Source organism: Berghia stephanieae, chromosome 1 (genome assembly GCF_034508935.2).
Source record: "Berghia stephanieae isolate SIO BIC M18660-M18661 chromosome 1, UCSD_Bste_1.3, whole genome shotgun sequence".
In the NCBI taxonomy this organism is placed as follows: domain Eukaryota; kingdom Metazoa; phylum Mollusca; class Gastropoda; order Nudibranchia; family Aeolidiidae; genus Berghia; species Berghia stephanieae.
The window spans coordinates 110,565,574-110,588,073 of record NC_088360.1 but is presented as its reverse complement, the minus strand read 5'-3'; the positions used below and the strand labels follow the sequence as shown (position 1 = coordinate 110,588,073).

At 36.9% G+C, this 22,500-nt stretch overlaps 1 protein-coding gene across 2 annotated transcripts in view; it reads right to left on the bottom strand.

The window, feature by feature from the left end:
* The window catches only part of LOC144962719 (uncharacterized), a 234,225-nt gene extending 216,586 nt beyond the window's left edge, over positions 1-17,639 (bottom strand). The window contains exons 1-2 of one of the 2 annotated variants that reach the window (XM_078895908.1): positions 17,555-17,639; positions 16,465-16,563 (exon numbers count right to left, since the gene is read on the bottom strand). The gene's annotated coding sequence lies outside the window, so the exon portion shown is untranslated. Of the gene's footprint in view, positions 1-16,464; positions 16,564-17,447 lie in introns of both variants that reach the window. The other variant, XM_078895909.1, reaches the window with a different exon arrangement.
* Between the last annotated feature and the right edge of the window lie 4,861 nt (positions 17,640-22,500).

Genomic DNA, 22,500 nt, shown 5'->3' with positions numbered 1-22,500 from the left:
AGAAGAGGAAAAACACATCATCAAACACACCAAGCACAGCACACTATACTACGACAACACACCGTGGACAAAGCGACACAATGATTTCGACGTAACAATGGGTTCGTTCGACGGTGCTGAAACATGCGAACTGGTCGGACTCTACATCCTGTCACAACTACAACATACACACACATACATCGGCCTCTATAGAGATGACGGACTCGCTATAACCAACAGACGACCAAGAGCGAACGAAAACATCAAAAAACAAATCTGTAAAATATTCCAAAACAACAATTTAAAAATCACGATAGAAGCAAACAAAAAAACAGTTGACTTCCTCGACATCACATTCGACATAAAATCCAATTCATTCCAACCGTTCAGAAAACCAAACAACACCATTAGCTACATTAATAAAAACAGCAACCACCCCCGTCCCGTCATTGAAAACATACCAAAAAACATTGCACTGAGGGTGAGCAAACTTTCGGAAAACAGAGAGATATTCAACGTCGCAGCCACCCCCTACAAAGAAGCACTCACAAAAAGTGGATACAACACACCATTTGTATACACAGACGCCTCCCTCTCATGTAAACCCCAACACACAAGTGAAGAACATAAAACAAGAAAACGACACATAACTTGGTTCAACCCACCTTTCGACATAAACGTCAGCACAAACATAGGACAGCAGTTCCTGAAACTAATTGATACACACTTTCCAAAAAACCACAAGCTACATAAAATTATCAACAGGAATACCATAAAAATAAGTTACTCGTGTATGCGCAACATAGAACAAATAATTTCAAGCCACAACAAAAAAATATTAATAAACCACCGACAAGAGCAAAACCCACCCACTAGAAAATGCAACTGCAGAAATAAAGAACATTGCCCGCTAAACAAACAATGCTTAGAATCAAGTTTAATTTACCAAGCCACAGTCACAGAAACTAAAACAAACAAGCAAGAAAAATATGTAGGACTAACAGAAAATAATTTCAAAACAAGATACAACCTCCACACCTCAACATTTAGAAACACTAACAAAAAAACATCCACAAAACTCAGCGAACATATTTGGAAATTAAAAGACAACAAAATAGACCACAACATTTCATGGAAAATTTTATCTAAAGCAACAGGATACACACCAACATCAAAACAATGTAGCTTATGCCTGGAAGAAAAATATACCATAATCAAACAACCTCATGAAGCCACACTCAACATGAAAAATGAGATCTACGGAAAGTGTCCCCATCGGCGCAAATTCCTCTTAATTAACTTCAAACCGGAACCACTTCAAGAAACAACAACAGTCAACAAAACAACTCAGTCCTGAAGATGGCAAATTAAGCCTGAAACATCGATGTAGACTGCCCCAAACATTGTGGTAAATATTTTAAATAATAATTCGCTCCATTACTACATGTCGAGCACTTTTCGTACCATATTTGTATCAAACACGATTCGATGATTCCTCAAAATAGAATTGTGTTGGAAATATCTTTTTGGGTGAAATTATTTGTACAAGTTGAAAGTATCATTCCAAGGAAAGAAAATATAAGAAGGGTAATCGCCTAAGATAAACTTCACGAAGTAACAGGTTTGAGAGTTTTTGCTAAGACGAAGGTCACATAAATCGATCTATATTTGGAGGACGAGTTTTCTGGCCAATTTTTTAAAAAATACTTGTTTTCCAGAATTAAAGGTTAAAGCAAAACATAAAAATAAAACAGCATCGTTAACAAAGATAACTTAAAAGCACTCTTGGTTTGTTTTAGAATAGATTTTAAGAAAACAAAACAAAGATATTTCGACGCCACACGTGAAGGAAAAAAATAATACTGTAAGCATGGATTAGTCAGTGTCAGCTTCAAGAGTTTATTTGAATGCCACTGAAGTTCTCTCTCTCACTCTCTCTCTCTCTCTCTCTCTCTCTCTCTCTCTCTCTCTCTCTCTCCCTCTCCCTCCCTCCCTCTCTCTCTCTCTCCAACTCTCTCTCTCTCCATCTCTCTCTCTCTCTCTCTCTCTCTCTCTTTCTCTCTCTCTCTCACTTTCTTTCTCTCCTTCTCCTCTTTTTTCCCTCATTCCCTCAGTCTTATTCTCCTCTTTACGGTCTCTCAATCTGCCATCTCTCTCTCTCTCTCTCTCTCTCTCTCTCTCTCTCTCTCTCTCACTCACTCACTCTCACGTGTATTTCATCGATTGGTTTGTCGACCTATTTGTGTTCTTCTCTTAGGTTATGTCATAATAAAGATTTACACACATAACTTAGAGAAGTCATCTATTTATATTTTAGGTGTAGGCGGGGAAAAAAATATATTTTACATTTTCAAGTTACGTTTCTCTCTATATCTGCCTTCAGCATTCTATGATTTTATTTTGTTTAAGAATGACTATTCAGCTGGTGATTTAGACAGACCTGCATACAGCGTATGGTGGAACAAATCAAATATGTGTGGGATTGCGCGTTTAAAACATCAGAGAAACATTTGATATGTATAATGTATGATTTGTCTATGACTTTGATTATTCAAAAGCAGCGTGTGTGTATATATATATATATATATATATATATATATATATATATATATATATATATATATAAAAAATAAACACGCTGCTTTTGAATAATCAAAGTCATAGATATTGTTTATAAAAAAAACATAACTAGGAAATGAAACTCTTTCAACCCCAACAAAACGTTAAGTTGTAGTGGATCTTCTGCCTGGTACAAATTTCTCCACAGCACAAAGAGAACCTGAAAAATTAACAGTAGCCTCGACGAGCATGTCCCATCTATATGACCTTAAAGCGTCACAGCAGCCGTTTAATCCCATGAATAAATTATATAAAAGGGGAGCAGTATTGTCTTGGTGAAACTCCTGGACATGGATAGCAGAATTTGACTATTATTCCTTGTGAAGTATTTTTTTTCTTCTATTATACAATGTTAACATGTCCTTTCTACGCCACGAAAGGCAAGAAAATTAATGTTTAACCTTCCAGGGACTATTTCGCCCGTGTGATGTTAATGATCCTTTATTTTGTTTACAGCGATAACTAAATCACAAGTAAGACGGGCGCGTGAAAATGTGAGGAATGTGAGGTTTATGAGGAAGTTCATTATAATAGGCATAAACGTCCGTTTTATGGTATGGGAAGCAATAAAAAACACAGCCCTTCCGTGACTTGTTAGCTTCTTTCCTTCCTGGTTTATTTTAGTACAAGTTTGATAATGTAAGTAGGACGTGTGATAATTAATATTTTATAACCTCTATCAAAGATAAGAAAGTTTAATAAGGTGAGGAACAGACTTGAAGTTGGAGATTATATTACACTGAGCACACCCGATGTGGAATATAATCTCTGTGTGTACGGGGTTTATGTATTTTTTTCATGGGTATCACGAGGAGGATGACTCCAAGCAAGATATTTAGCAGGTCTTTGGGAGTGTACAGAGTATTTAAGCTTTTTTTCACAGGTTAAACGGGTGCAGATTTTATAGGTTGGAGGTGACCTTTTAATGAGGTTTTTAAATTTCCAGAGAAATCAGATGTATATATTTCTTTATTTAAAAAATAAATAAAATTTATTGCTGTTTTTTTTTTCTTTTGTTTTTCTTTTTGTATTTTTGTTTTCGTTGTTGTGTTTGCCTTGTTGTGTTTTGTTTTTCTTTTGTTATTTTTTGTGGGGTTTTTTGTGGGTAATTTTTCACATATTTTAGATGAACAAAGCTTGTCGGGGAAATATAATTTGATGTCAATTTCTCTTTCCTTTGTTTATTTTTTTCTCTGTATTATTAAATAAATACTAAGTTCAAACGTCTTTTAAAAAAGACCTCTCGTCTTTTGATCGAATCAATAAAACAGTGATAAATGTTATTAAAAGGGAAATGTCACAAGGATTGGCAAGTTATAAAGTTATAAAAGTTTTACTACCCGCTCTTCAACAGGAAATAGTTATATGACAACATGGAATAAAACAAAACCCTTGTGGTTTGATTTATATTCTTCATTCAGTCAGCAGCCCGGAAATTGCAAATAAAGGGGAATATGAAGAAAAGAAAAGAAAAACAAAAACCAACAAAAAAAAAACAAAAAAAAAACAAGATTACAAGATAAGGAGCAGGCACTGGTGTAAGATAAATATCGGAAACATTGGTTATGAAACAGTGCCAGACAAAACAAGAAAGACGAATACTAAAAAAAAAAAACAATCTAAAAAAATCATCCTGCCTCGAGTGGGACTGGAAACAAAAAAATATAACATATTATAGAGCAGGTACTGGTGTAAGATAAAGGTCTGAAAATGTGTGAGTGATCCACTGATAGACAAAGCAAGAAAGAACATTAATTTTAAAAACCATCCCAAACCCCCCCCCCCCCCCCCAAAAAAAAAAAAAAAAACACTGCCTCCATTGGGGCAGGCTGATATTTTGGGGATGGTTTTCCTCTTCGGATCTTCAAACAAAAACAAAACATATTATGTGATCCGTCATCTCAAAGCAGTGTTACATCGGGGTGAAGCAAATACCAAAAAGTTATTTTAAAGTTAGAGTTATCTTCAATTTGAAGAAATTATTAGTGTTTGTTACTTCTTCTTCTTCTTCTTCTTCTTCTTCTTCTTCTTCTTCTTCTTCTTCTTCTTCTTCTTCTTCTTCTTCTTCTTCTTCTTCTTCTTCTTCTTCAGTGCTCATCCCACAGTGGGTATGGACCACCGATGAAACTTTTCCGTCCTTTTCTATCGCTGGCCAGTCTTTCCATCCCAGACCTCTCCAGTTCTACCAGAAGGTCTCTCCTCCAGGTTGATCTTGTTCTTTCTTTTTTCCTCTTTCCGAGTGGATTCCATTGCAGGGCTGTTCTTGTGATATTGTCCTTAGGTTTCCTCAATTGTGTCCTATCCATCTCCAATTTCTTTTTTATAATGTAACTTACTTTTAGAATAATGTTCATTTCACTTTATAAATCATAAACTTTATCTAAGTCTTATGTCTTGATCATATAAATTCAAGTTTTATTATCTAAATCATCCCGCCAAAATTGTTATTTTAACTCTTTTAAGACGGTCTTTTCTTACCTGCTCGTAGACTATAATAAAAATAATCTAATGTTAACTTAAACCCAAGCATTTTATTCTAATGATTCAATAACACAATTAACTATTGGTAAAGTTGAAGAGAGAGAGAGAGAGAGAGAGAGAGAGAGAGAGAGAGAGGGGGGAGAGACAGAGAGAGAGAGGGAGAGAGAGAGGGAGAGACAGACAGAGAGAGAGAGAGAGAGAGAGAGAGAGAGATGGTAGAAAAATTAAAATCAGATGCATCCAAATAATGCGGCATTATTTCCATCTGAAAACCAAAACGAAATGATAAATGTTAAGGAAGTGATGCAATAAAACTGCAGGAGGTAAAGAATAATTGGATGTGGATGAATACAAGTATTTTGTATCACATTTACTTGCGTTTTCTTATGTAACAACGTATCTATTTATTTGATTAGCCTTACGTGTGATTTTAAGATTCTGTAACAACAATCAAAGCGTTTGACGAAAACGCACATTATCCTGCCACACTGGCAAACATTTTTCTCTGGCAAAAATATAGATATATAAATTAGCAGTCTCTTGTTTGAGACCCTAATAGAAATTGAGAGTCATTTTATCGATCAGTAATTTGAGGTGAAAATGAAAAATAAATTGTTGTCACAATACGACAGTGCAGGCTCGCTCTCTAAATCTATGACAATTTACACATGGAATCTTGCCAAAATTCTTTTTACTGCACGGACCAAAAAACGTTCTTCTTTGTACCAATGTACTTTCTTGCAAAGAAATAATTAGTCCCCTGAAAAGTATTCAAAGTTAAAACACGAAATGCAAGATTTTTCCTCCATTTTGAATCGCGTCCTTTCGAGTAAAAAATCTCCCTTCAAAATACTGCAATAACAATAATATAAATCAGACTCAACCCAAGTGATTTAATTGGCAAGAATGATAAACACCAAATCTACAAGACATTAAAATTTTGTTTGGCTACATTCAGGTGTTGATCGATGAAAATAACCCATAAGACTTGTTAAATTATAGTTTCAATCAAATACATCAATCAAATACATCTGAAAAAATGTTGTGTTTTTGTCTGAGCACATCAGAAATGGTTAGCTACGCATTGTGGATGGTCCTCATAGTATCGCGTCACCTTCCTCTCTATTCAAAACGTTATAATTGGATTAAACAGCTAGGTGTTGAGATATCATCAAAGCATAACAGTAGCATTAACAATCTCCGTAAATATTGATTGTGTTGAGAATAGCACTAGATTTGGGGAGCTCGAGTGTTTCCATCTTTTAAAGTACCCAAGCCTGTTGGGAACCAGGTGGAGCTATTGTGTTTGAAGTGGAGCTTTCTTCTTATACGAGAGGAATCTCCGGCCTACGACAAACTTTTTTAATAATGAAATCCTATTAAATTGCCTGTAGAGGGGAAATAACGAAACAGTAATTTAACATCATTCACTTGGTCAACGTGAAGTTTTCTGGATATAAAAGTAAGAGCTCTTGAAAAAAAAATGTTTGTATAAAAATAAATATTTTAATCAGCTCAATAATGGATGAGACATTTTTATCTTTTAATTCTTGAACAATATTCATTGTGAGAATACCTGATGCCAGTTAGCACTCACACCTGCTCACTTACACATAGGAAAAAAACACGACAAATGTGTACGTCAATCTTATGAGCACGTTGTAACATGGCTCTACAGAAAGTTGAGACGCTAAAATCAATCGGCCTCGATGGGAATAATTGTGTCTCAATAAATCACTTAACACAGGGTAAATTATTATGCAATTCTGAATTGTTTAACATTTCAACTTGTCTTACAATTCAATTATAACTTCATGTTTACGCCAAATCGGCATTTATTCCCTCTCTCACATTCAATCTTTACTTCCATTGATCGTGAAATACGAAGACTACATATTATTATTTATGTACAACTATTTTAAGGCGGAGATAACATTTTTATACATCCTATGGCAAGCTGGGAATTGATTTTGATGGCGCTTGCTAAGGACAAATAAAATTACGAGTTATTCTCAGACAGATCCATAATGGATGAGACATTTTTATCTTTTAATTCTTGAACAATATTCATTGTGAGAATACTTGATGCCAGTTAGCACTCACACCTGCTCACTTACACATAGGAAAAAAACACGACAAATGTGTACGTCAATCTTATGAGCACGTTGTAACATGGCTCTACAGAAAGTTGAGACGCTAAAATCAATCGGCCTCGATGGGAATAATTGTGTCTCAATAAATCACTTAACACAGGGTAAATTATTATGCAATTCTGAATTGTTTAACATTTCAACTTGTCTTACAATTCAATTATAACTTCATGTTTACGCCAAATCGGCATTTATTCCCTCTCTCACATTCAATCTTTACTTCCATTGATCGTGAAATACGAAGACTACATATTATTATTTATGTACAACTATTTTAAGGCGGAGATAACATTTTTATACATCCTATGGCAAGCTGGGAATTGATTTTGATGGCGCTTGCTAAGGACAAATAAAATTACGAGTTATTCTCAGACAGATCCATAATTTGAAACTGATAAGACGAGAGGAAGATAAAGCACGATGATCAAAGGCTTACCCTGATGATAAATGGAGAAGAGAATAAACGTATTATGACAGGAGATATGGATAAAAAAACCATAGCCAAAACCAAAAACAGATGATGAACAGTGGCGTTTCTTGCACTTGTGCTCCAAGTCTGGAGCTCCACGGTCCGCACCCCCCCCCCCCCCCCCCCCCCCCCCCCCCGTTTCCCACCCACCACACACCCCCAAGTCTCTGATCTATTCTTAATAAATCAAAACTTTAAAAATACTTTAAAGAAATCAAAACATTTGATCATTATTGCAAAAGAAAACATTATTTTTTAACCTTCTGTTCGCAATCATACTAGAGATAAATGTTGAGTGACTCTTCGTGAAATACAATGCTCCATAATCACTGCTGGTATAAAGAGAGTCATCATTTTATTGTTTGCGACGTTTTTTTGGTCTTAAAGCGCATGTGGAATGAGTTAGACAAGAATCAAAGAATACTTAGTCAATAGCAAATAGCAAGTAGTTAACTCTGGAAGTGTCATAAAATATTTTGCAAGAGTTACGTAACGATAACGTACAAAGAGTTGAAAGGGATGTTTGATTTTCCTTGTTAACGGTAAATTCAGAAACGGCGCCTCTTTGAAAAAGTGAATATAAATTCCACAACTCGCTAACTTGGAGACAGCCTTATATTTAACATTAAGTGCTGAAACTTCCACCTTATGTTTAACCAGCTCGCATCTCGATTAACAATAATTGTCATTCTGACTTACATGTAGCCTGGGTAATCCGATTTTACCGAAACAAAAAGAAACCAATTCTTGCTGCATCTGAATAGGATACCAATTACCAATGCATATTCACTGAATACTGCTATTTGGCGTAGACACCGAAATAAGGGCATAACAGTGAGAGAAAAAATTCAAAACAAAACATATGTGCTTTAGATTTGCACTACTTATCTAAGTTTAGTATTTGTAATAAAAGAGTTTGAACCGAAACCTTGATATCTACACATTGAACGAGCGATATTTTACAAGTATAACAAAAGGCTTGAGTTAAAATTCGTTTAAGGCCGATGATAAAGTGAGTTAATACAAAGATTTCCAGAGAGGTTTAAGTTATTTTTACTCTTTTGGGGTCATCTTAATCAACCGAAAAGGGACAGCTTTCTGGTCAAATTGATAAAGAATGTTTTGTCAGTGCACAGCAGTAAAGGCTAACCATGGTTTGTTATAAAATATGCTAGAGCCATTATTTGAATTAATAACCAAATAGTAAAGGTCGAGTTGGAATTATATCCAGGTCATTTCTATGTAAATAAATTAGCTTTATTTCTATGTTTTGTTATTTGAGATAATGATGCCTGTTATGTATTGGTGGCAAGGAGTTATGGGATAGAAACTAGGTTCCTTTGTTGTTAAATCTTACTTGCTTACATACACAATATCTAGATCGTCAGAAATGTGTAAAGTTAAAAAGAAATGTACAAGTGTGTGTTTGTGTGTGTGTGTGTGTGTGAGAGAGAGAGAGAGAGAGAGAGAGAGAGAGAGAGAGAGAGAGAGAATCTGTCGGAAGCAAATGCATTTCCAGTAAACTTAATACTTTTCTCACTAAAAGACGGAATGTATAGAGCACTATAATCTTGATGAGTGATCAGATTAAAATAAGAAAATGCTGAAGATGATGGGGTGAAGGAGGAGGAAGAGAAGAAGGTGAAGGTGGTGTGGTGGTGGAAGAGAAGGAGGAGGAGGAGGAGGAGGAGGAGGAGGAGGAGGAGGAGGAGGAGGTGGAGGAGGAGGTGGAGGAATAAGAAGAAGAAGAAGAAGAAGAAGAAGAAGAAGAAGAAGAAGAAGAAGAAGAAGAAGAAGAAGAAGAAGAAGAAGAAGAAGGAAGATAAGGAGGAGAAGCTATCGGGACCCTCATTCACCTGTTAGACAGCAATGAAATGTATCATTAAGTGCCAGACGTCATTAGGTATAATATCTATATCAATATGCCAAGCATATATAACGTTACAGAGCTGTATGCTACGAACGCAAAGCTTGACCAACACAGTGAGTTCCTCATGACTTTGGGCATTCATGACGTGAGCTATAAAGGATGGTGTACCAATGCTATTTGGTCAATATCCTTAGGATTTCGACCAGAGTCAGAATAATACGTTCCTATGGCATGGAAAGAGGATTAAGAAAAAATGAATACCTCACTTGTGATTATGATGATAATCGTGATAAAAACGATGACGAAATGCTACGACAAAAGCTATTACTACCACTACTTCTATTATTACTCCTACTACTAGCTCTACTACTACAACTACTACTACTACTACTACTACTACTACTACTACTACTACTACTACTACTACTACTACTACTACTACTACTACTACTACTACTACTACTACTACTACTACTACTACTACTACCACTACTACTACTACTACTACTACTACTACTACTACTACTACTACTACTACTGCTGCTACTACTACTACTACTACTACTACTACTACTACTACTACTACTACCACTACTACCACTACTATTACAACTATTGGTTTTGTTTACTTGTTTTGATGTTGAGTGTTAAACATTGCCTCAGATTGGTTGTGTTTAAAATAAAAAAATTAAATAATAAAATAAAATGCTCTTTATCCAACCCATAGCGCAAATTTGTCCCGTCCTACATGTTAAATGTTGCTGTTGACCAGGGACCCCTTGTAAAGCGCTTTGAGCACATTTAGTGGGTATTGCTCTATATAAAGCTCTTTTTTAGGGTGTATTCCAAGGGAAGACTGGAATAACCATGGCTCGAGCGAGGTGACTTGCTCAAGGCCACACAGCGCAGTGGGTATTCGAACTCGGTACCGTTGAGCCGTGCTGCTGCCTTATGATGCAGTTTCATCGTGGCTGCTAACTCTTTTATAAAAACACCAACATTTGTGATTGTGATGTAGTGAATAAAAACGAGATGAAACGGAAATATTTGCCACTTGGGTAAACCTTGAGCCCAAAGAAAAATGTAGGTGATGTTGGCGGTGGCACGGTGAAAACTGTTGCCGTCAGTGGTGTCAAAAAATAGGAATAAAATAACATGTCAAGCGCTGGCGGCAACATTATGAATGCTTGCGTTCGTGGTGAGTAAGAGTACGCTTCGTGTACTCAGTTACCTGCTGATGCTGTTGTTGTCTACTGGGGCTAGCGTGAGTAAGGAATCCTGATTGAAACCGTTAGGGAGGAGGATGGAGAGAAAGGTGAGCAGGTGAAACGATGACCAGATGGAGAGGATTGTTATGTCGACAAGATAGGATTTGCATTGTGATCTTAACAATGTGGTGGTGGTTGTTGTTGTTGTGGTGGTGGTGATGGTGGTGATAATAGTGGTGATACAGATTAGGAGGAGTAGAAAAAGAATAATAGTGAGGACGAAGATTAAGAAGAGAATGGAGATGAGGAGGAGGAGGATTAGAAGGAGGAGGAAGAGGAGGAGGAGAAGGAGGAGGAGGAGGAGGAGCTGGAGGAGACGAAACGTATGCAGACAAAGAAAGCCCGATGCTGGTAGTTAGAAAGAGATGCCCTAAAGAGAACTGATGGGGAAAAAACAGAAGAGGAGAAGGAGGTTGATGAGGATGAAGAGGTGAATGGAAAACGAGAGGTGGAGAACAAAAGATAAAACATATGACATGGCGACAGTTTCATGACAACAATAAGACTTTAAGTAAGGTCGTGTAAGGAAAAGAACAAAGAGAGGGTCCAGATAAGGATGATAATGAATACGATGACAAGATAAATGTTAGAAGAAGAGAGAAGGGACGGGGTGGTTAGTAGTACTTGTAAAGGGATGAAGAAGAAAGAGGAAGAGCAAGAGGATGCAGGAAAAAGAAGAGATTGAGAAGGTGGAGGATAATAAATACGATGACAAGATAAATGTTAGTAGTACTTGTAAAGGGGTGAAGAAGAAAGAGGAAGAGAAGGTCGAGGATGAGTTAAAAACCGAGGGGGGGGGGGGGGGGGGGGGGGGGGGGGTTTGTTGTTGGCGGTAGAGTATGGGAAGGGGGGGGGGGGGGTAACGCAATTCTTGTTGACGAGATCGAAGAGAAAGATTATGAGATAAAATCAATGGTAGAATGATTTCTCCTTGCGTGGTGAGAGTAATGATGGGCCCCGCGGTGGTTTTGATAAGAGAGTCTACCAATCAATAAGGAGAGTTCAATAATTGATGAGTTAAAACTTCATCACAGTTACTCTAACCTTCGGTCGAAATTAAGTGTCACGTTTTAACACAAAGCCTAAATGAGAGAAAGGTTTATTGGTCGATCGTAAAATTAAGACTGGTGACGCTCCTGACTCAAGGCGGCGATAAGACAGACTTTGAGCCAATTTTATGATGTTAAGTGTGCGTGTAACGTTTTGTGATCTCATAATAACATGTCTTTTTTGTCTGACCCCCCCCCCCGCCCCCACATTCCATGTCGATCCAGCAGTGATTGGGTAGCTGGGTCTGATAGACCTGACAGAAAGTACTTTGCGATAGACTCGCGCCCTATTCAAAAGATCAAAATCATTTGCTATTGTCCGTTTCACGCTTAGTAACCTGGTTAAACTCCAGCTCCTTGAGCCTTTTGGCTCTGACGGACAAGAAATACATGCATTATTTAGGGCTGTTTGTCTATTTTCGATTAACGATTGCATACTAGATATACAGATGTGTACCTGTTCATGCCTAAGTAGTGTGAGATCATGTGGACATACTAAGATTGATCATTAATTGTATGAATACGATCAGCTGATTGTCTCACTTGAGCGTCAGTGATGGGCTATTTGTCACACTCCGCCTAAAGCTCTTCTGATCACGGAATTAGGCGCACTGTTTTATTATTATTATTATTATTATTATTATTATTATTATTATTATTATATTATTATTTTTATTATTATTATTATATTATTAATTCATTATTATTATTATTATTATTATATTATTATTATCATTATTATTATTATTATTATTATTATATTATTATTATTATTATATATATATTTATATTTTTTTAATATTACCAGGATGAATTTTGTAAATGGAGCAGTTCTACCGATCTCAAAGATTTCAAAGAGTAAAGAAATCGATTTCGTTCCTAATCCATATTTTTAAAATGATGATAACTTTATCGAGAACTTTATTTATGACAGGATTATTGATGGAAATGTATAATTCCTAATAAGCAGAAAAACAACAACAACATATGATTAGTTGTTTCAATTTCTAGATTTGAACGTATAATCAGCTACCAGTACGAGTAATTTGACCATAATAATATATTATACTGTATAACACTTAATCAAAGAAAAGAACATGAAAAGTTCAATTGCACATTGCTCTAAACGAGAAGAAGGAAAAGCAACAAAACCCAACAGAGAGGACAAAAATAATGAGAATTAAAGGGAATAAAATGTTATTGATAATATAAGTGTCCCCTCCACAATTTTTCTGAGAGGACAAAATGGATACAACAAAGTTCGATCAATGGAGCACGTCAAGAGGGCGAGGTACCAAATCTAATGTAATCACGGTATGCAAGATCATGTCTCGGTTATCCATTCTGATGTTCTCTGGAAAAACACATATTTGAAAATTTGGCCAGAAAACTCGTCCTTCAAGTATCGGTCGATTTAAATGACTCTCATCTTGGCAAAAACTCTCAAACACGGGACTTCGAAGTCCCGGGTTTGAGAAATTTTCGCCAAGATGAGAGTCATTTAAATCGATAGATATTTGAAGGACGAATTTTCTGGCCAAATTTTTAAATGGCCAAATTTTTAAATATGTGTTTTTCCAGAGTATGGCAGCATTGGTTTGCTAGCCTGTGAAGGGGGTGAGTTACATACATCTCTCGTTATGACGAGATCTGACTCAAATGACTCTTGGCTATCTTAACTAGATAACTGCCATACCCTGGAAAAAACTGGTATTCAATAATTTGGCCAGAAAACTCGTCCTTCAAATATCGATCGATTTAAATGACCCTCATCTTGGCAAAAACACTCAATCCTGGGACTTCATCGATTTTTGAAGGACGAGTTTTCTGATCAAGTTTTTAAACACGAGTTGACACAAAATGCGGCAGTTAGCTGGTTAATGCAAAGAGTGAAAAAAGAAATAGAGGTAGAAAAACCTCACACAAACACACACACAAACACGCAGTGTGTGTGTGTGTGTGGTGTTGTGGTATGACATTCGCTTTCGGATAGGAAGGTCCTGGGTTCGAGCCTCGCTCGGCGCATAGTTGAGTCCTTGGAAAAGTCTCTTTACTCACATTCGCTCACAGTACTCATGTGTAAAATGAGTACTTGGCCGTTAACAGCGTTTTCTCTGTCTGAAGAAATTGAAACATCGCCTAACAGGTGTCACGTCCACATATCAGTGTTGATGTTGGCCGAGTACCCTTGTAAAGCGCTTTGAGCATGTTTAGTGGATATTGCTCTATATAAAAGCTTAAGCTCAAGAAACTCTCTCTGCATCTCTTTCTCTCTCTCTCTCTCTCTCTCTCTCTCTCTCTATATATATATATATATATATATATATATATATATATATATATATATATATATATATACACACACAATGTGACCATTCAATAGATAAATGATATCTCTCAACGCTAAAAAGTACGAGATGACTGTCGCACTGGGATTCCATAAAGAGATTTGTAAGAAACTTTCATTTGTAAACGGAATAAACTAGTAGACATCTATAGATCTAGGGATAAAAAAAGACAAAGCATGGCATGGTGACCCTTTTTGAGCTGGGTCACGTAACAAAAATATCACTAGATCTAGATAAATATACATAATTAAATATGAGCTCGAAGACAAAGCGCCAAAAGGTGAAAGAGAGAAAGGATAGATTGACATATAGATAGATAGTTAGATAGATAGAGATATATTGAGAGAGAGCGAGAGAGAGAGAGAGAGAGAGAGAGGGGGAGAGAGAGAGAGAGGGAGAGAGAGAGAGAGAGAAAGAGAGAGAGAGAGAGAAGGGAAAGTGGACGACAGAAATCAGTGGCTATAGATGAATCAATAATTAGACAATGTGCCCATCTACAACACAGGACATTATAAACTCAATTCGTTTTTACAACAACAAAATGCGGGTTTTCGATACTATACAGACCCAAATTTACATTTCAACAGTAAAACGAGAGAATATTTTTTAAGTATAGTTAAAGCTTGATAGGTAGACGTATAGATTTATAAAATCTTATATTTTATTAAAATAGAGAGATAGGGAAGGAGGTGGCGGGGGGGGGGGGGGGGGGGGGGGGGGAGGGGAGGGGAGACCTGCCAGTACCAGATCGGGTTTTAACAAAGATAGCTCTATAACACGTTGGTTTCCCCTGTAAGTGATATTGCATCTCGTTTATTTCGAGGGATACTGCGTTAACGAATTAATAGTGAGTTCCAGCATCCGCTTGGCGCCTCAAATTAAAGCTTACACGTCATATCAAATATGAATTCTGACACTTGTCTTCTATTTCAATTCTTAATTATCTAATTAACTCACAGCGGCGCGTGCTTAGCTAAATAATGTTGTCATAATATTGGCGTCATTAACACCAAATACGAGAAACTTTACAAAGATAAGCTTAATTCGTGTTGACATCCCTGATGTCGTTATTAACAATTTTTTATCCCTTGTTTATAGAAAAAAATGCATTCAAGGATCTATCTACAGGATATAATGCCCCCCCCCCCCCCACACACACACACATACACTACTCTCTCACCTCTCTCTCTCTCTCTCTCGCTCTCTCTCTCTCTCTCATATATATATATATAATATATATATATATATATATATATATATATATATATATATATATATATATAATAATATATATACCCATCTGTCTATTTTATATTGTATCCCACTCAAAAGCTTCAGTATCTGTATCGCCTTGATACCCTCCCCCCCCCCCCCCCCCCCCCCACCCTTTCACCCGTTTACCACCTCTTCTCTCCAACTCCGCTCATGGCCCTTCTACTATCTACTTATCAAGCCGTTTAATTTACCTAATTTATCTATATCCCATCCGTTCCCTCTGTATCTAACCCACTACCTCATTTTTTTCTTCCTGTCCATCTGTCTATCTCTCTATCCATCTATGATTCAAGCTAATTCCCCTCACCCATATCTATCTATCTATCTATCTATCTATCTATCTATCTATCTATCTATCTATCTATCTATCTATCGAATTATCTATCAATCTATTTATCTATCTATCTATCAATCTATCTATATATCTATCTAACTATCTATTTATCTATCTGTCTATCTATCTGTCTATATATCGATCGATCTACTTCTTTGTGTGTGTGTTCGTGTGATTTTTCTCTCTCTTTCTTTCTCTCTCTCCCTCTCTCTCTCTCGCGCTCTCTCTCTCTCTCTCTCTTTCAATCTCTCTCTCTCTCTCTCACACACACACACATACACTCTTATTCTCTCTTTCTCTCTCTCTCACTCTCTCTCTCTCTCTCTCTCTATCTCTCTCTATCTGTGTGTATGTGTGTGTGCGTGTGTGTATGCGAGTGTTAACCGCTGCGCCTCATTTTTTTCTCTCTCTTTTTCTTAATCTCGACCGCACACTAACACACACACACACACACACACGCACACACACGCACACACACAGACACACATACTCAATTCCATACTGTTATGTATTCTGTTTGAAACGCACTGAACTTAAAATTAATTATCTTCCATCCACCATCATAAGCATTCAATTTGAAAGACTCACAACCATATCTAAAGGGTAAATCAACTGTACTTACCTTTGAGATATTTTAATCCATTAACAAATCCGATACCGAGTAATGAAAAATCGATTTTGTCTTCAAGGAATGTCACTCACTGCACAGTAAATATACGTCCTGTTGATAGAAAGCAATGCGGAAATTGTGTTGTTACAAGGATACAATATTTTGTTGATAATTAAACAAATATCGATTATAGAATTGACACGCAACTAACGTTTGTCAACGTGACATTTTGTATAACATGTAAAAACTGAGGGTTATAATTTTCTTAATTAAAATGGGCTAATAATTGATTTATTTTTCAAAAATATTTTTTGGGGGTACACGGTGTATTGTGGTCCTATGAACATTCAGAAAGTGGAATAAATTTTAACTCAGGAGAATATAAATATTAAAGAGAATTAAAACGGGGATCAAGAGGACGAATAGAGGAGAAACGGGAGGAATAAAAGGAGGAGGAAGCGGCGAATAAGAACGATGAGAATGGAGACTGGAATGAGAATGGAATGAAAAAGTAGAGTGTAGAATAGTAGTAGTAGTAGTAGTAGTAGTAGTAGTAGTAGTAGTAGTAGTAGTAGTAGTAGTAGTAGCAGCAGCAGCAGTAGTAGTAGTAGTAGTAGTAGATAGAGTAGTAGAGTAGTAGTAGTAGTAGTAGTAGTAGTAGTAGTAATAGTAGCAGCAGAAGCAGCAGCAGCAGCAGTAGTAGTAGTAGTAGTAGTAGTAGTAGTAGTAGTAGTAGTAGTAGTAAGAGAGAAGAAAGAAGAAGAAGAAGAAGAAGAAGAAGAAGAAGAAGAAGAAGAAGAAGAAGAAGAAGAAGAAGAAGAAGAAGAACGCGATACGCTTTATGAAATAATTCTAATCAATAAATCACGATTAATTCAGTAACACATCAACACCCAGGTGCAAAAGGATAGACATTCCCCATAGTATATCACATGTAAAACTGCTATACTAGGCACACAATAGAATTGCAACACTGCACGTCCATAACAACTCACATTAAGTCAAATCCATTGTATAATATAAGCACAGTTTAGAATAACCATAAATCATAGTAAATAAACAATCTCGGTGAGCGGTGACAAACCGAACCACATGTACGTACACATATCAGCAACACCAACCACTTCTATTTCTCTCGTGTGAGACACTACTACTACTGGTGTAATGACACCACCACTGAAAGTCAGCGGCGTAGCGTAGCGTTGACTTTACGTTGTGCTAGAACCAGAAGTGTGAATGAAGATCGTACACTACAAATCCCATCGTTGACTGTGTGCGTTTCTCGTTTCTCCCCTTGTTCCTTTCCCCCCAGCGGAGCAGATAGAGCGCGGATGTCACTGATCATTTGATCGCTTCGACCCTGGCGACTCGACAAGTATTTTGTGTGCGATGAGTTTTGCGTCGTACGAGTAGTTTTTAACCGTGTCAAAGAGAACTTTACTACTCACGTTCAACTAACTACCTGACAAAGTTAGGCGCTCAGCAGACATTTTGACATTTAAAAAATGACGTTCACTGAATTTCCGAAGCTCGCTTCTTGGATTTATTTCATGGAAGATGATTCGTCAATATAGCAGTAATTTCTAGGTTTAATTATTTGGGAAAGAGGCTGTCATGATTGCTTAGTAGAGAAATCGACTCACACACAAACCAACATTGTATGAATCTAAGTTGAGTCATATTTTTATCTGCTCGTCTAGCCCCCACGCAAGATTTGAGTAGTTGGATTTGTTAACCCTCTCCTTACCACCTACATCAAAATCGTCACATTTATTACGACACAATACACAGTTTTTCTTATTCAGATTTATTTTGTACATTACACGATCTTTGTTTAAGTAATAAGAAAAGTTGATTTGTGGGGAGATTGTTTAAGTTTAAAAAAATCAATTTTTCTGCGGGGTAAGCCTATCAATTTTGGAACAAATGAAAATGATTGGTAAGGAGAGAGTTAAGTGAGGGGAACGAACTTTTCAGTAAAACTATCCTCCTATCAAAAAGGCATGAAGCAATAATTACTATCTGTGTAAGGCTACAGAAACGAGATGCATTCCGTTTCCATAAATCTATTTATATGACTTACATGGCGTTTTATACTTAATGTTTGTTTTCTAAGAAGGAGAGAAATTGAATTCCAGAAAAAGAGGTTTTTAATAAAAATAACTACCTACTTTTATTCTTTTTAAGGCGTTTACTGTATTCTAATGTTTGAAGTCGATTCATTGAAAAGAACGGATCAATCACTGTACAGTCACGAAACCCACATCGTGTTTTAGACACTCTCATTGTTGCTTGACATCACAAACGTCGATGCATGGCAATTTACAATCAGTTAATAAAATGATCTTGTATCTGTTGGAATTCAAAACAAGATTTGTTAACAAAATAGGTCCCTTTGCGGCGCTGCACTGCGGGTGACGCCAAGTTTACCTCCACAACTATACACAAAGAGAAATGTCCCCTGTGGATGAATGACGTGGATCTATTTATTGTATTTATGCATGTATTACTAAATAAGTTGAAATCGGAAGACGAGACTGAAGAACACTTGAGGGAAATTGCAGTTTACGTAGCTAAGACAAACCAAACCGACAGATTCCGTTCTGCGATGCATAAACGTTTTTCACGTGACTAGAAAACTTTTACTTAAAATACCAATCGTACAAGACTCCCCCCTCCTCCCCCCCCCCCCCCCCCCCCCTTTTTTTTTTTTTTTTTTTTTTTTTTTTTTTTTTTTTTTTTTTTTTTTTTGTCAAGTCTGGTACTCGAGGCATCTAAAACCAGATGCTATAACGGCTGAAATCAATCACAGTGTTTAAGAAATCTCAGAACTGAGACTTAGTCACTAGATAGCTATGTTAATTAATCGATCGATCTTTGAATTATCAGTTTTCTTGCCAAAATCGAAAAGAGTATTTTGTCCATTTTCGACGTATTTGGCCTCATGGCTAGTTTTATAAACATGACACAGAAATGGGTCAAGGGCTGCCGGGGTAGAACGTAATCCTGGCATGAACGGAGGTGATGAGTTATCTGGTTTTATCTAAATGGGCCTGTCAGCGGCGTCTAGTGATTTTTTGAAACTGCTAGAAGCCAGAATTGCCTTCAAGGCCTCCGATTCACAGGTTATCTACTGCTATCTACTCACATTAACAGTACATACAGCCTTGTCTATCACAGACCAGGCCGAAAATGTCTTGTGGTGTGGGTAGGCTTGGAAGATATCGATATCTATGGTTTTATCAAAATCAGGAAGACCATACAGCGAAAGAAAACAAAGCTGCTTTAAACCGGCATAGGTACGATCTAAAGACTTCAAAATAAAGTAAGCATAAGCTGAATGAAATTCTTGTCCGGTTTATACATTTCTACAGCAACCAAAAAAAAAAAAATCCACAAAAAGAACAACAACAAAAAACAACTAATTTTTATGCTGCTGGACGTTAAGTACACAAAGGGATAGTTATTGATTTCCTGTTTATTTTGAAACTCATTATAAAATAGAACTTTTCATCTTCCGAGTTTCGCTAGAAGTGTAGGCTTCTCAACAAGAGCTTTGACAAGCCCATTGTTTTTTCGTAACCAGGTTTGTTGAAAATCAACCAAAACATTTTCATCATTTTAGCCAGAAAACTTTAACTTTAAATAGCCAATCGATTGAACTGACCCACGACTTGCCATTGAATCTCAAACCGGAGACTTCCTTCAAGTCGCAGCTTTCAGACATCGATCGATATTTGAACTTGGGGTATATTGGCCAAGATGAAAATAATGTATAATCACAGATCTGCCGCAAACTCAATTCCTTTCATAACGCAGCAATAGGAATCATTCGAGTAGAATCCAAGAAACCGGCCCAAAAAGTGAGAAAGGAAAAAGAGAGAAACGTACAATAGGGAAATGAAAAAAAAAAAGAAAGAAAATATATGAAAACTGGATGCAATGCCAGAAGCGAAGAAACAGCGGCTGATTGGCGTATCTCTCTATGTGATCTCGTATGACCAGCCAGTTTGTTTGCATAGCCTCTATTATCACTGTGGGCAATGATTAAATGTACAATCATCCCCTAGACGGGACGCTAGTCTATCGCACGCCATCAAAATAAACACGTAGTTTAAAAGAGCGAGGGGAGGGAGGAAGTGAGTGGAGTACGCAGTGAGCAGAGTTTATAATATATATACGCTTATAGAAATAGTGATTGAAGAGCAGCTGGTATTTTTTTTATTTTTTTTTTGGAATTAAGCTTCAAAAACTCATTATGATGTGATTAAAACAAGAAGTCCGTACAGCGGCCTCGTCTAGAAGAAATGATAGTGTCTGCCATTATCAAATTGTATTCGACGATTTGTTTAGACAGTGACTAGGACTACTAGGGAGTTATTTCATTAACGGCCTATAATCTTCCGATATAATGCCATATTTGAACCTATAACAAGAGTTTGTTATACAAAGTAGAACCAGGAAAGAACCAGGAGCATCAAAATTGTATGTTATCCCTTAGATAGGTTGCTCTCTCAATAACATGAGATTCTTATTGTTTGATTACCCACTAAATTTTCAGGAGACCCTGACCATTTCTTGAAACACAATGACAGACAGAAAAAGATAGATAGATAGATAGATAGATAGAGAGAGAGAGAGAGAGAGAGAGAGAGAGAGAGAGAGAGAGAGAGAGGAGAAAGGAGGGAGGAAAGGAAAAGGCCTCCGACTATTCAGACAGTTATTTTGCGTGCTGGTAAATTTTCCATGTGATTGTCAGCCTGGGTCTGGAGCAAGTTGATTGCAATAGTTACTGCTTTTTTAAGGCCACGTATATCTGAATTAAATCTTCACTTCAAATCTCTCTCTCTCTCTCTCTCTCTCTCTCTCTCTCTCTCTCTCTCTCTCTCTCTCTCTCTCTCTCTCTCTCTCTCTCTCTCTCATAAACACAGATTTATTCACTCTTTCTCTCTCCCTTATTTCCTGTATCTCACTTCTCATTCAAACACCCGCACACTTGTGCCCGACTAATCATAATTCCAAAACATAAAAACCATCAGCCAACGGCTGGTTAAATACAACCAGCAGAATGAGGATTTCTACGATCATTGTTAGTGATAAGGACCTAAACAATATTGACAAACGGGCCTGATAATGGGGTGGCCCCAAACTGTTTGTAGTTAACTACCAGGGACACCTCGAACATCATCTGCTCCTTGTAATCAATGCTGGGCATCTTTCTGGGTGAATTTTGCACATACCCGAAACAGCCCTTAGTGAGTACGGGAGTAAACTCTCCATTGGAGACATTTAATTATGTTGGATTTCTCTCTCTCTCTCTCTCTCTCTCTCTCTCTCTCTCTCTCTCTCTCTCTCTCTCTCTCTCTCTCTCTCTCTCTCCTCTCTCTCTTCTCTTCCTCTCTTCTCTCTCTCTTCTCTCTCTCTCTCTCTCTCTCTCTATCTCTCTCTCTCTCTCTTTTTTTTTTCACTCTCTCTATCTATATTTCTCTCTCTCTCTCTCTCTCTCTATCTATCTATCTATCTATCTATCTAATCTATCTATCTATCTATCTATCTATCTATCTATCTATCTATATATATATATATATATATATATATATATATATATATATATATATATCTTTCTATTTATCTATCTATCTATCTCTCTCTCTCTCTCTCTCTCTATCTATCTCTCTCCCTCTCTCTATCTCTGTCTCCTCCAACTTCCACTGCTTTCCACGGTTCCACTACCCCTAATCCACATAATGAAATGGCACTCATATAACACACATTCTCGTTTTCTCTTCTTTGTCGTTGTATTTTCCAAATTCTCTCTAAATCTGCCCGCGGCATAGGAATGTCTCTACCAACTAAATATTGAAACAAATACTTAGTTTCTCCAATGCCCGTATCTTTAATTAATATAAAACAAACGCGATAGAATGTTTAAATATCACCCCAGGATATGTATAGTTTAAAAATAAGGGAGAGTAGGAACGGAGTAGTAAAAAATGGGGGTGGGGGAGGTGGAGAGGGGAGGATGAGGAGCAGGAGGAGGAGGAGGAG